Here is an 11,486-nt window from a genome sequence, read left to right on the forward strand (position 1 = left end):
CTGTTGCTCAACGACCATGTTAACAGGTTTAGGCATTTCCACAGAATACAAACAAATAGATGAAAACAAAATTAATTCTTAAATCAATGTCCTGGATTAAGTGCAACTCAGACAAGAATGGGATAATCTGCAATTTACTCATCACAACTGTCACAAACACACTATCTGAACTGTGACGAGGCCACACTGTGTAAACACGGTGCTGGGATGCTCCCAACCCCCTTCTTTCTTCCCCTGCACTATTTCTATAATGACCGTGACATTCACATGCCCGACCAAGTGCATTATAACTTTGACATGTGTGCAAAACGAATAACAAATTTTTTTGCCGTGCACTTGGAGTGAAATAACCCAATCCTTAGAATTAGTCACTGATATTGTGGTCAGTAGAGTCACTCACTGATCCATGTGAGCAGGCACACCATCAATTAAAGTCTAATCCTGTGTTGAGTACTTTATGTTTTAAGTCTGGTAACTGAAGTTGGCCTCTGAGTGCAGCCTTTCTTATTTTCCCAGAGGTCCAGAATAGCTCCGGTGTTCAGGGTTGAGGTGAACCGCGGGTCGTGTGACCTGTCCTACATTGTAATTACTGCCTCTGCTCTACTACTCGGTGAAGTGGTAAGTGCATGTTTGTGTGAGTCTATATGAGACATAGGCTTAACACAATACAAAACAATAAAGATCAGGACATTTTGTATCAGCAAATAAGAACAAAAGCAAACAGAAGTTTGTCTGCTGGCAGGTGAGTGTCATTTACGAGTTGTGGTTCGGGGTTTACATCTTCCCCCACAGCCAGAAGTCATAACTGACCAAGAGTTCATTGCTCTCTGAAGCCGAGCTCAAAGATCAACCAGCAACAGCCCAGGCACAGAGCTCGGCCTCACTGAGCACGAGAGCTGCAGTCAAGTGCTCTGAGCAAAACGCCAAACAATCCCGCCTCGAACACTGAGGGTGTATTTCTAATGATCAAAACTAAACTGAATGGAAGCAGCGATCGCATATCAAATGTCAAGACTGGCAAAAGGCACTCTCAGGCAAGGCTGATGATTGGACCGTCCACTACTCCCGGCTACAGCTATTACCATGATTGGCTTTACTCTACGCAATATCTGATTGTCTAAGCAAAACTCAGTGTGCATTATGCCACAGTTCTATGCTAATTAATTCTGGTGCATTAATACAACATACAGTAACATCATCTTTTCAAGATTGTTGTACTATATATAACCAAAATGATTTTGAACGCGGTGTGCTTTGTAATGAGCAGCTTGCTGTGCTATTTCTAAAGCTTTGTGGCCACAGTGGAATTTGGACCTTGAGTTAGAGCGGGGGAAGGAAGAAGTGATGTAGGTTTTCTTCAGTGATGGGGTCATCAGAGCAGAGGCTCTCCAGGTCATGGATGATCAGATACATGAACAACTTTAGCAATTATTCAATGGAGAGCATGGTCTGGGGGATGAATTATTAATAATCTACAGTGTGATTTGATGTCAAAAAGAAACAAGGAGATGGCATAGAATGAGGGTGGGTGTCCTGCGAGAGCTGTGCTGCTTAACCGTATTGGAGGTCCTGAACCCTGCAAGTTTCATCAGTGCATTAGCCAAACTCTTCTTAATTCGAAAAATAAAATATGATTTCTTCAAAACAGATTTTATTAGTGCCCAAAATGAACCATGCATCAGTTCTACACAAAATCACTGTTCAAAGAACAAAACCAACAAAACGTGAATTTGCGAGTGGGAATGTGCTCGCCTGTGTGCGCGCATCACGGCTGAGCGATGCGCGCGCCACTCGCTGTGAGTGCTGCGCGTGCAGACAGCATTTAATGAAGTATCGATACTAAAAATATGCTAAATCACATCGTTTTTAACGTACGGGTACTTTGTTAGTATCGCTACACCGTGCAGCGCGACAGCAGCAGATGTAGCGGACTAACATTCAAGCTAACCTAACTTCCCAAACGCTGTCGCCATCTGAACGCTGATTGGCCGAGACGCGACACGTCCCATCAAAGATGTTTTATTGCGAAGAGCACCACTCCACATTTTCTCCGCGTCTCACTGCAATCTCAACGGCAGCGGGCCAGGTGAAAAAAAAAATTAATCGGAACGCGTCTCTGGTATTGTTCAGGGGGCCGGTCCAAATGGGGAGGCGGGCCGAATCCGGCCCGCGGGCCGTAGTTTGGGGACCACTGGTCTATATGTATGGACTTTGCAACACTTTTGGTGTGAACCCAGCATAAACCGGCGAAGCAAATGGTGTGTTGCTGTGAGCTGCTGTGCCACAGGGCCAAAGAGGAGTGTGGGAATCCTTCTGGTCTGAGGCAAGATATTTGGTACATTGACTTTTCCCTCATCTCACGTCACATCCTCCAGATCAGGGGTCCCCAACCCCCTTGGTTGGAACCGGGCCGCGGGAAAAAAGTGAATAAATAAAGTTTTAAATATATATTTTTTAATCAGTCGGAAAAATATATTATTTTGAAAAAGAAGCGGATCCACCCGTGTGTACGTCTGAGCCGCGTTCAGGAGTCTTAAAGTTCAGGTTTATCGCTGCAGGCGAGTCTCACGCGCCGAACCCTCTGCTGGCGGCACAAATCAGTGACAAAGAATCTTCAAACATATTCAACCTGCTCAATGAATTCTGTCACTTCAGGGAAATGACAACTGTTTTCAAGTTGGCCGATAAAGTCGCTGCTGTGTGGGTGAGTGAACAGCGAAATAGTCTACATGTTTCAGACGTTGACCGGGTGGAAGAGGCTTTTCAAAGAGTTTGAGCGGTACTCCAACCACAAAAGACCCGACTGCAAAAGAATAGACCTGCAACCCATCTGTAAACAAACCCACCCGGTGAATCGAGCCCGTCCGAGCTAGAAACAAATGTGCTGGAGATGCAAATGACGGTGGCCTTAAGGGACATTTCACACAACAACTCTGCCGGTGTTCTAATGACAGCGACCAGAACTCGGTTAGGAGCAGCGGACCAAACACACGTCTGTGTCGCCGTCTCCATTAGCGGCTCGTTGCAGGTCAACAAGCGCACGGCTCACACTCATTCGGCGTAATGATGAGTTGTAGTTTTGGCACTTTATGCCCTTCGTATAATTGTATGACGTCATATTTATTACGTCATTTATATTGCCGGTCCGTGAAAATAATTTCTGACACGGAACCGGTCCGTGGCTCAAAAAAGGTTAGGGACCGCTGCTCCAGATGACATATCTGCTGTTTGTGTTTTCCTTGAGACACAGTGTCCTCACACGAGCCATCCTTTTGAGGTAGTGTTTTGGGTTTGCCGGCTGTGTCCTGACACAGCCTGCAAGGCCACATCTAAAAACAGCTTTTCTTAAATTAAGGCAGGAACACGAGAGGGCCGGCTGAAACACAAATACCATACTCACCATTTGCTCAGAACATGGCTGAGCTGGCAAAAGTGAATTTGTTGTGTTTAAATGTGTAACAAAATCAAATAAAGTCCAGCTGGCTGGTTGGCAGCAGATGTCATCCTGAGTGAAACTTATCTTGGCTTTGGACAGAGTCTAGAACAGTGTTGCAAGCTGTGCTTTTCTCTCCTCCTTCCCTCCCTCTCTGTCTTTCTCTCTCGTTGGTTTATCACTGAGATCGTTGTAGAGATTTACAGTGAAATCTCCCCACTGACCCCTGCTGCACCGGTGCTCAATGAGTGGCCTGTAAAGTTAATGGTTCAGATCCAATCTTTCCTTGTAACACGCTTCACTCTACTCACACACACACACACACACACACACGCACACACACACACACACACACACACAGATTTGCTCTCTTCCTTAGCTGCACACACACACACACACACACACCTCCCTGTCTCTCTTTCTGTCTCCTACATTTCAGAGCAGCATCAGGACACGGTCTCAGCTTTATGGGGACTCTAATCAAAGTGGTTATAAAACCTGACTGAATAAGCGAGCAGTAGTTCTGTAGTAACACAGATGTACTTCATGTATTGCATGGACCCTGAAGATTTGAGACTCCGGATATTGTGTGTATTTATTTTACATTTATTTAGTGAACACAGTTAACTTTCTATTCTGTCCCCAAAGAATAGAACAGTGTGGAGCTTAAAGCGTCCTTTACACTCGGAGTCAACCCACACAGGGGTTGTCACATGTTGCATTATTTCTTCTCAGAACTGTGTAGATGTTATCATACAAGGCAGGAATGACATTTTCCTCACTCTCCTGTTAGTTGTATTGCAACTGTTAGTGCAGGACAATACATCCCATTGCCGTACTTATTAGCACATTTGGGTGATAACAAGTCCTTGCACACGAGTTCTGGACTCATAGACTGTTCCTGGACTGGCACTTGGAGCACTTAGCTTGGATCGTCCCAAATCGGTCAAGGTGTTGTAGTATCTTCAAAACGATGGATGTGATTTTTCAGAATTTGACATATTTCAAACTGGTGGTCAAACATAAACCTATTTGTTACATTAATTATAAGACTTTCATGTTTCTTAAGTAAGACTGAAGTTCTAGACAAGTGGCACCTTGTACTTTTCAACTCTATAGCACCACCCAACTTTAGAAGTGTCAACCAGAATGTAACACCCTGTTCTGTTTCCCCTGTGTTCCGTGTCTCCTGTGTCTCCTCTGTGTCTTCTCTGTCTTAATTGTTTAATTTCCTGCACCTGCCCTCAGCCACTCTTGTCTCGTTACTGTCTGATGTCGTACACCTGTTTCCCCCCCTATATATAGTGTCAGTCTTTCACTTGTCTCCTGTTGGATTGTCGTCTAAAGTTCTGTGTCCTTTCCCCGTCGTCCTCTCCTTATTCCTGATTCTGCCTGTTTGACCCTGCCTGCCCCTTTTTGAACCTTGTTGTTTTTTTGTAAACTGGTTTGCCTCATTAAAGAGTGCCTTTTTTTGTTATTCATATTGCGTCCAGCCTGTCTCTCTGCGCCTGAGCCTCACCCCGTCATACGAACCTGACACAGAGCAATGGAAGACATGTGGGTGTCAGTGTCATTAAAAAACACTCACTACACTACGTGGCTAAGATTGAAATAGTTTTGGAGTAAAACATTCTTTGACTACTCTCATGCGTATGCACAGAGTTGATACTTTCAGCCATGGCTCTCATCACTGTTGGCAGTAAGCGCCTCCGTATGAGCAAAGGAATCCGGTTTTTCATGACGGGTGTTTGCGCCACTGGTTTTAAAAGGGTGGGGCTCAGTTCAGTCAAGGTTAGCAATGTTAAAAAACTGAACTTGAGCCAAACATCAGCTGCTGTATGCTATGTAGGATCTTCGATGTGTCAGTCACCATGCAGTTTATGGGACACACTATGTCCTGCATGTCAGGCACTAATTCTTGATGAGATCCAGGATTGCAGCATCCGTAACTGTGACAGCACAAGTTTTAAACTGAGCCATAAAGTAGAAGCACTAGCACACCAGGAGTTTAAGCCGGGCCGTTGACAGCGACACCGGCTTATTACAAAGGCTCTGTTGGATATTGCAGCTGGTAGAATGTGAGTTGGCGCCACACCTTCCCTCGTTTGCCTGAATCGGCTTTGAAGGATTTACTATATTTGTATTCCATCATAACTACTGGAAACAATTACAGACATATTCTCAAACACTATAAGAACTGTTATTTAATTTATCTCACAAAAAAATGCATCTCTTGCCAAACACACTAAAACAAGAACTGAAACCAAACAAACTGGAAGCAGCATGTGCTGCTCAGCAAATTTGCACAGGATGTGCTTGAATCATCACGTTTCAGTGAGTCATGTGACCGGAAAGTATCAAATTTAACTATAAAATGCATATAAAAAACTGATTGTAAAAAATTATTTAAGTGATCCCAATCCCAATCCTCTGAGTGTAAATCAGCAGTGCCTGGCGTACATCTGCATGCACCTGGTGATACCACAGTCTCCAGTAAGCTATAGAAATAAAAACTTCACTTCCTCCATGTCTAACCTAATTTGCCCTTCCTTCTCGTCTTAAACCACCCCATTCACTCCTTTCTGTGTTTTCTCTCTCGATGTTATTCCAGATCCCAATCCCACTTTTCTACATCAAATCCAATTCTTAAACAGAAGTCCTGACGGTAGTTCATCTATAATTCATCACCATGACCACACATTGCTGAATATTTCACTCTGACAGTCATGTATAATTATAGCTGTCAGGATGTCAGTCCACTGCCCCCTTCTCTGTGAGGCTTTTCTCAGCCCTTCAGGCCTCAAACAACAGTTTCCTTGGTAGTGTGGGCTGCTGCCTATTCGTCTTTCAGAGGCAGTGGATTGCTCAATTACTGTCGCTAGTTGACTGGCAAACCGACATGATCCTGCCTCCAATAGAATATATAATGACTCGCAATTACTCACAAAATGTGTGTTGCAACAAGCATACATCCACAGAATGCATACTGTGGTGTTTAGGAAATGCGTTAAAGCAATCGGTTACGATCCTCACGAGGGTAGGAAGGAGACTTATTGGGAGTTAATGGGGTTACCTTGATCTGGAGAGTCGAGAGACCCCAGGTTAATACTGCTACTAACGGGACAGAGACTGAGTGAGAGGGGGCATAACAGACACACACACACACACACACACACATAGACACACACACATGCACATGAAGCAAATATAAAAGCTGATCTCAGTTTAAGAATGATACATGAGCATTCTGGAAGGTTCCTGGTCTTTGATTCACTTCCAATGCTACCGTGAGGGTTGTACAGTGTGTACAGTGTGTGATACGGGTGACTGTACCTGTGTGGAGGCCTTTGATGAAATATGTTCAGTTAGAGACGGGGTCGCAGAGAATAAGATGGGAAGAGAGAGGAGGGAGGGACGCAGGTATCAGGGCATGTGTGCATGCATGTGGGTGGATTCATAGAGATGGCTTGAAGAAACTAGAGAGGACATAGAGGGGATAACAGCAACAAAAAAACAGGAAACAGGAAGAGTGGCAGGATTTAGGAAACGTGAGAACAGAAGGGGGACATTCATTTTTAATCGAGAGGATAAGTCAGCTTCGCCGTAAAGAGACAGATAGATAGATGAGGCCCATTCCCTTCCATACATCAGCGCACACACCCACATTACAGGCATACCTGTGAACACCATACATGTTCACACACACACACACACACACACACACACACACACACACATGTTCGCAGCTTTAAACTGTTTATAATGTTTGCACTGTTCAGTGTATTGTGTGTTTCAAAGAGTGGTTTGCACACAAATGTTAGAAAACCCATGAGGGAGTATTTGGATTATAGTTTTTCCTTCATCATAATCAGACTCAAATCCTCCTTTTAAACTCTAATACTTTAATTCTAATTACTCCACACAGGCTTCAGTGAGCTGAAGACTGGGAGGGTTGTTATCCCTTGGGAGAGAAAAGGGGAAGAGACTGTAGGAAACAATACAAGAACGACAGAATGTCGGAAAAAGGAGTTGAAAAGAGGAAGTACTGCCTCAACGCTATTTAACTGATGGCTACCTTCAGAATGCTTTGATTTCTAAATGGAAGGAGCAGACAAGCATATAGAGCTCCACCGAGTGAAAGGCTTGTTGTATTTAATCAGACACTGAAGCAGGTGTGTGTGTTTTAGGTTTTCATTCCTCACCTCCCTATACTTCCACTCACCTGAGTCAGCCACCACACCTGTCTTCCATCAGTCTCATCAACCCCAGTATATAAATCTCTGAGTGGACAGCCCTCAGTGGTAGTACTCTGGTAAACATGGTGTTATTTTCCATAACGCACACCCTTAATGCCGCCAACGACTTGTGAGGATTGTCCTTTTCCCAGTCCCAATGCTGCTCTGCTTTATTTACAATTAAACTATTTCAAAATTTCCCCTTTTGCCCCATTGTCTGAGTCTGCAAAACAGTTCACTTAACTTAATAAATAATACTGAGAATATTAATGTCAATGGGGTTAGAAATAGGAAAACACATGCTAAATACCTAACACATTTACAGCCATGTATCTTTGAGGAGCAGCAGTATTTAAACAAGTATCCCCAGGTATACCAACCCACAGAACACAGACAGATGCTCTACGGGATCTAATAACACTTTTCTGACCACTGGCCTCGTGGGATTCCAGTTCAAACCAGACCTGGACATCAAAACACAAAACCGGAAGGATGTTTCATTTTCCCCAGAGCGCTCTCTCTCTTTCTTTCTTGCATTCCCTGGTGTTATCTATATCTTTCTCCACAGGCGCTATACTTTTCATCCTGCTCCTAGAGCTGAAGACATACACAACACAGAGGGAACACACACACACACACACACACACACACACAAAGAGAAACGAGGAAAGTGACACAAAAGAGGAATTCATTCTCTCTCTCTCTCACGCATACATGTGTGTGAGTTTGTGTGTGCTTAAATATATATATATATATATATATATATATATATATACATACAGACACAGTGGGCCCTATTTCAGGATCCTGTCAGCAGGGGGACAGAGGCGAGAGGAAACACAGGATGAATTCTCCCCTACCTCATTCTATCACACTGCCATGACACCCCTATTTACCTCCCCCATCTATCTCCACACCAGCTGTCTAGCACCTTGTCTTGCCTCTGTGTGTGTGTGTGTGTGTGTGTGTGTGCGCTTGTTACTGTGTGAATGCATGCGTGAAGGCACGTGGGTGTGTCTGCACATGTGCGAGCCTAAGTGTATCAGCACATTTACAATGCTGGAGTGAAGTGAGGTGGACACTGTATATTGTGCTGTTCGGTGTTAGGACACAGTGTGCAGCCCATCAGCGTTTGACAGGTTCCCTGTGTTTCGTTTAGATGGTTGTATCACCTGACACTCAGTCCGACCAGAGGAGACACAGGAAGTTTCTTCATTTAAGTTTGCCGCAGAACCAGACCTGAGGTTTCTCAAGCAATCTCCCCGACTGATTCCTCTTAATTTTTTTTTTTTTCTCCTGTCATTTCTTCAGGCTGACACGCATTGCTCTCCCCCGGTCGTCATCCGATGGCTTTCCTTCACGCCCCATATGTTCTCCTGCGAATATGAGAGAGGCGCTATCCAATTCCCCAACCTCATTTTGGCTTTGAGAGAAATGGTCCCTTTCTTTGTCTCTCACACATGATCACATATTCACACACAAATGGTCCCTACGGTGTTGTCCTTCTACTCCCCAAGGCTATGGTCATGCTTTTTTGCTTCAGATTAATTCCTTTTGTTTGCTCTCCCTAGCCTTTTATGACCCATGACCACAAAAAGAGAGATGGTGCACAGTGAGAGCAAATAAAATGAACATTAGCAGAACAGATATGGAGTAGTGAAATCCCTCAATCTAATACTAGTAAGCACTTCTCAAGGCTAACAACAAAATTATAATTCTATTTCATTTCTGCTTTTTTTGTGCTTGCTGTGTATTATTGTGGACTTCCATGTTTGCACTGTTACTTAATAGTCCTTATAAAATACACACTCACACCAAAGGACACCAAAGGACACTAAAGGACACATTAGGATGCGTATACATTTACATTTGAGTCCTGTATGTGTCCTTCACTTAAACCATATAATGTTGCCATTCACAGCCGGTCGACTTCGTTTGTATTCATCTATACAGCATCCAAATGCTGAATGAGTCCGATTTACTTTATTTTATTCATACATTGAATACATCTCTATATTAGGTGGCCTTATACTGTTGAGTAAACAGACATCAAGCTGCAAAAGCAAGGTGTCGTGAGCTCCAATCATTAGTTAGAGGCCTTTGTGATAGACACGTCTTTATATTTGTTGCATGATAGTGTCAAAGATCACATCCTCCCAGACATGATTGTAATCATTGTGTATATGGCACCAGCAAGGTGTTAATACAACAGCTTTCTATACCTACTTAATTCTCTTCAGCGCCATGAGGTTGTCACTGTACAGCCTACAGCAGAGTAAAGCATGGATATGCTGTCCCACATACTAATTAAGATTAGTATTTTCTTAACACACTGAGATATTTCCTTAAATATGCATTGATGCGTGTTGGAAGGTCTTCTCAGAGATAACTATTCTTATCATTAAATATTCATTAACACTTGATATTCCAATACCTCAAGGAGTTATGTATGAAAATTTAAAAAGTGCTTACTTTCTGTAATGTGCTTTTAGCTGTAATTCCTGCGGGTCTTGCAGCGGTTCATTTGATTATATTCAGTGCACTAGTTCAGTTCCTCATGACAGCTTGAACACAACAGGGTGACACACTAATGTTCATGTGACAAGGCTTACGTGAGAGTAAGTTGTTCACATGCATAATGCGTTTTTGAATATGCAACAGACTGCTGGTAACCACTGGCAAAAGATACCTTCCATATCCCAGCCCTGTATTAGTCAGGCATTGATGGCTATATGTTATGCTTGTGTGTGTGTGTGTGTGTGTGTGTGTTTGTATGTGAGTGTGCAAAAGAGTGGTTGACAGACTGATGATGGGCCCACGCCATTCTTTCCAGACAACCTGTCCTCCTTTTATCATCTCGCCAGAGCAATGGAGTCCACCTCAGAATGGGAAACAATGCGCACCTAGAAAAAGCACCAACACTCAAACACACACACGCACACACATTCATTAGCACAATCATTTGCACAATTATTTTTTCACAGGTTTTGTTTTATGTTCCCCCAAAGCAGCAGCTTAGAATTCCCAAGGCAAGGTCAGAAAATAGTTCTTAACAATACAAACACAACAGCAAAATAAGCCAAAGAGGCAACATCCAGAAATACTAAATTAGCTAGCTGCCCATTCCAAACAAGAAGCCGTCCCAGATGCTGATAAAAGCTCCTTTGGGGGCTCATATAATAATGCTTAAGGGTAGGTAGTTAATTTCAGAAGCAATAATTAGCATGCATAGTGTCAAGATGTATCTCTGTCTTGGCTCTCCCTGGCAAATATTTCATATGACAACTATTAAACCGATTTAAATCAACATGAACAGCTTATTAGTTACACTCCTGTGACACAGTTATTTAAATGTGAATATACATACAACAGAGAGAGTTCAAGAAACCTAAAATATGTTAGGACACATCATCATCTATCTCACTTTTCTTGTTCTCTTTTCATATTTCACATACTTTCTGTGAACATGCATCAATGTATGGCTGCGTGAGTCTGAGCGTGCACTGGTGTATGTGTGTCTGTATTAGAATGAGGATGTGAGGATAATTTAATTATGGACCAGATAGAGCGGGTTACCGAGGTTAATATCCTGCATGCACTCTGCTCCTCTCCGGACACAGTAATTGCTTTAAGCACATTAGGAACTTTATTGACTGCGATGGCCTTTTAAGACATTACATTTCTGCTGCTTAGTGTCAGACAGAAGTCTTCCGGTTCTGCTTACTGTCTCTGTCTCCCTCTATCTCTGTCTTTCTTCCTCTTGCCCTCTGCTCACCCTGTCACTCTCTCCTCTCTGCATGCATCTCCTTGCCTGTATC

The sequence above is a fragment of the Pseudoliparis swirei genome, chromosome 22, assembly GCF_029220125.1.
Source record: "Pseudoliparis swirei isolate HS2019 ecotype Mariana Trench chromosome 22, NWPU_hadal_v1, whole genome shotgun sequence".
NCBI lineage: Eukaryota > Metazoa > Chordata > Actinopteri > Perciformes > Liparidae > Pseudoliparis > Pseudoliparis swirei.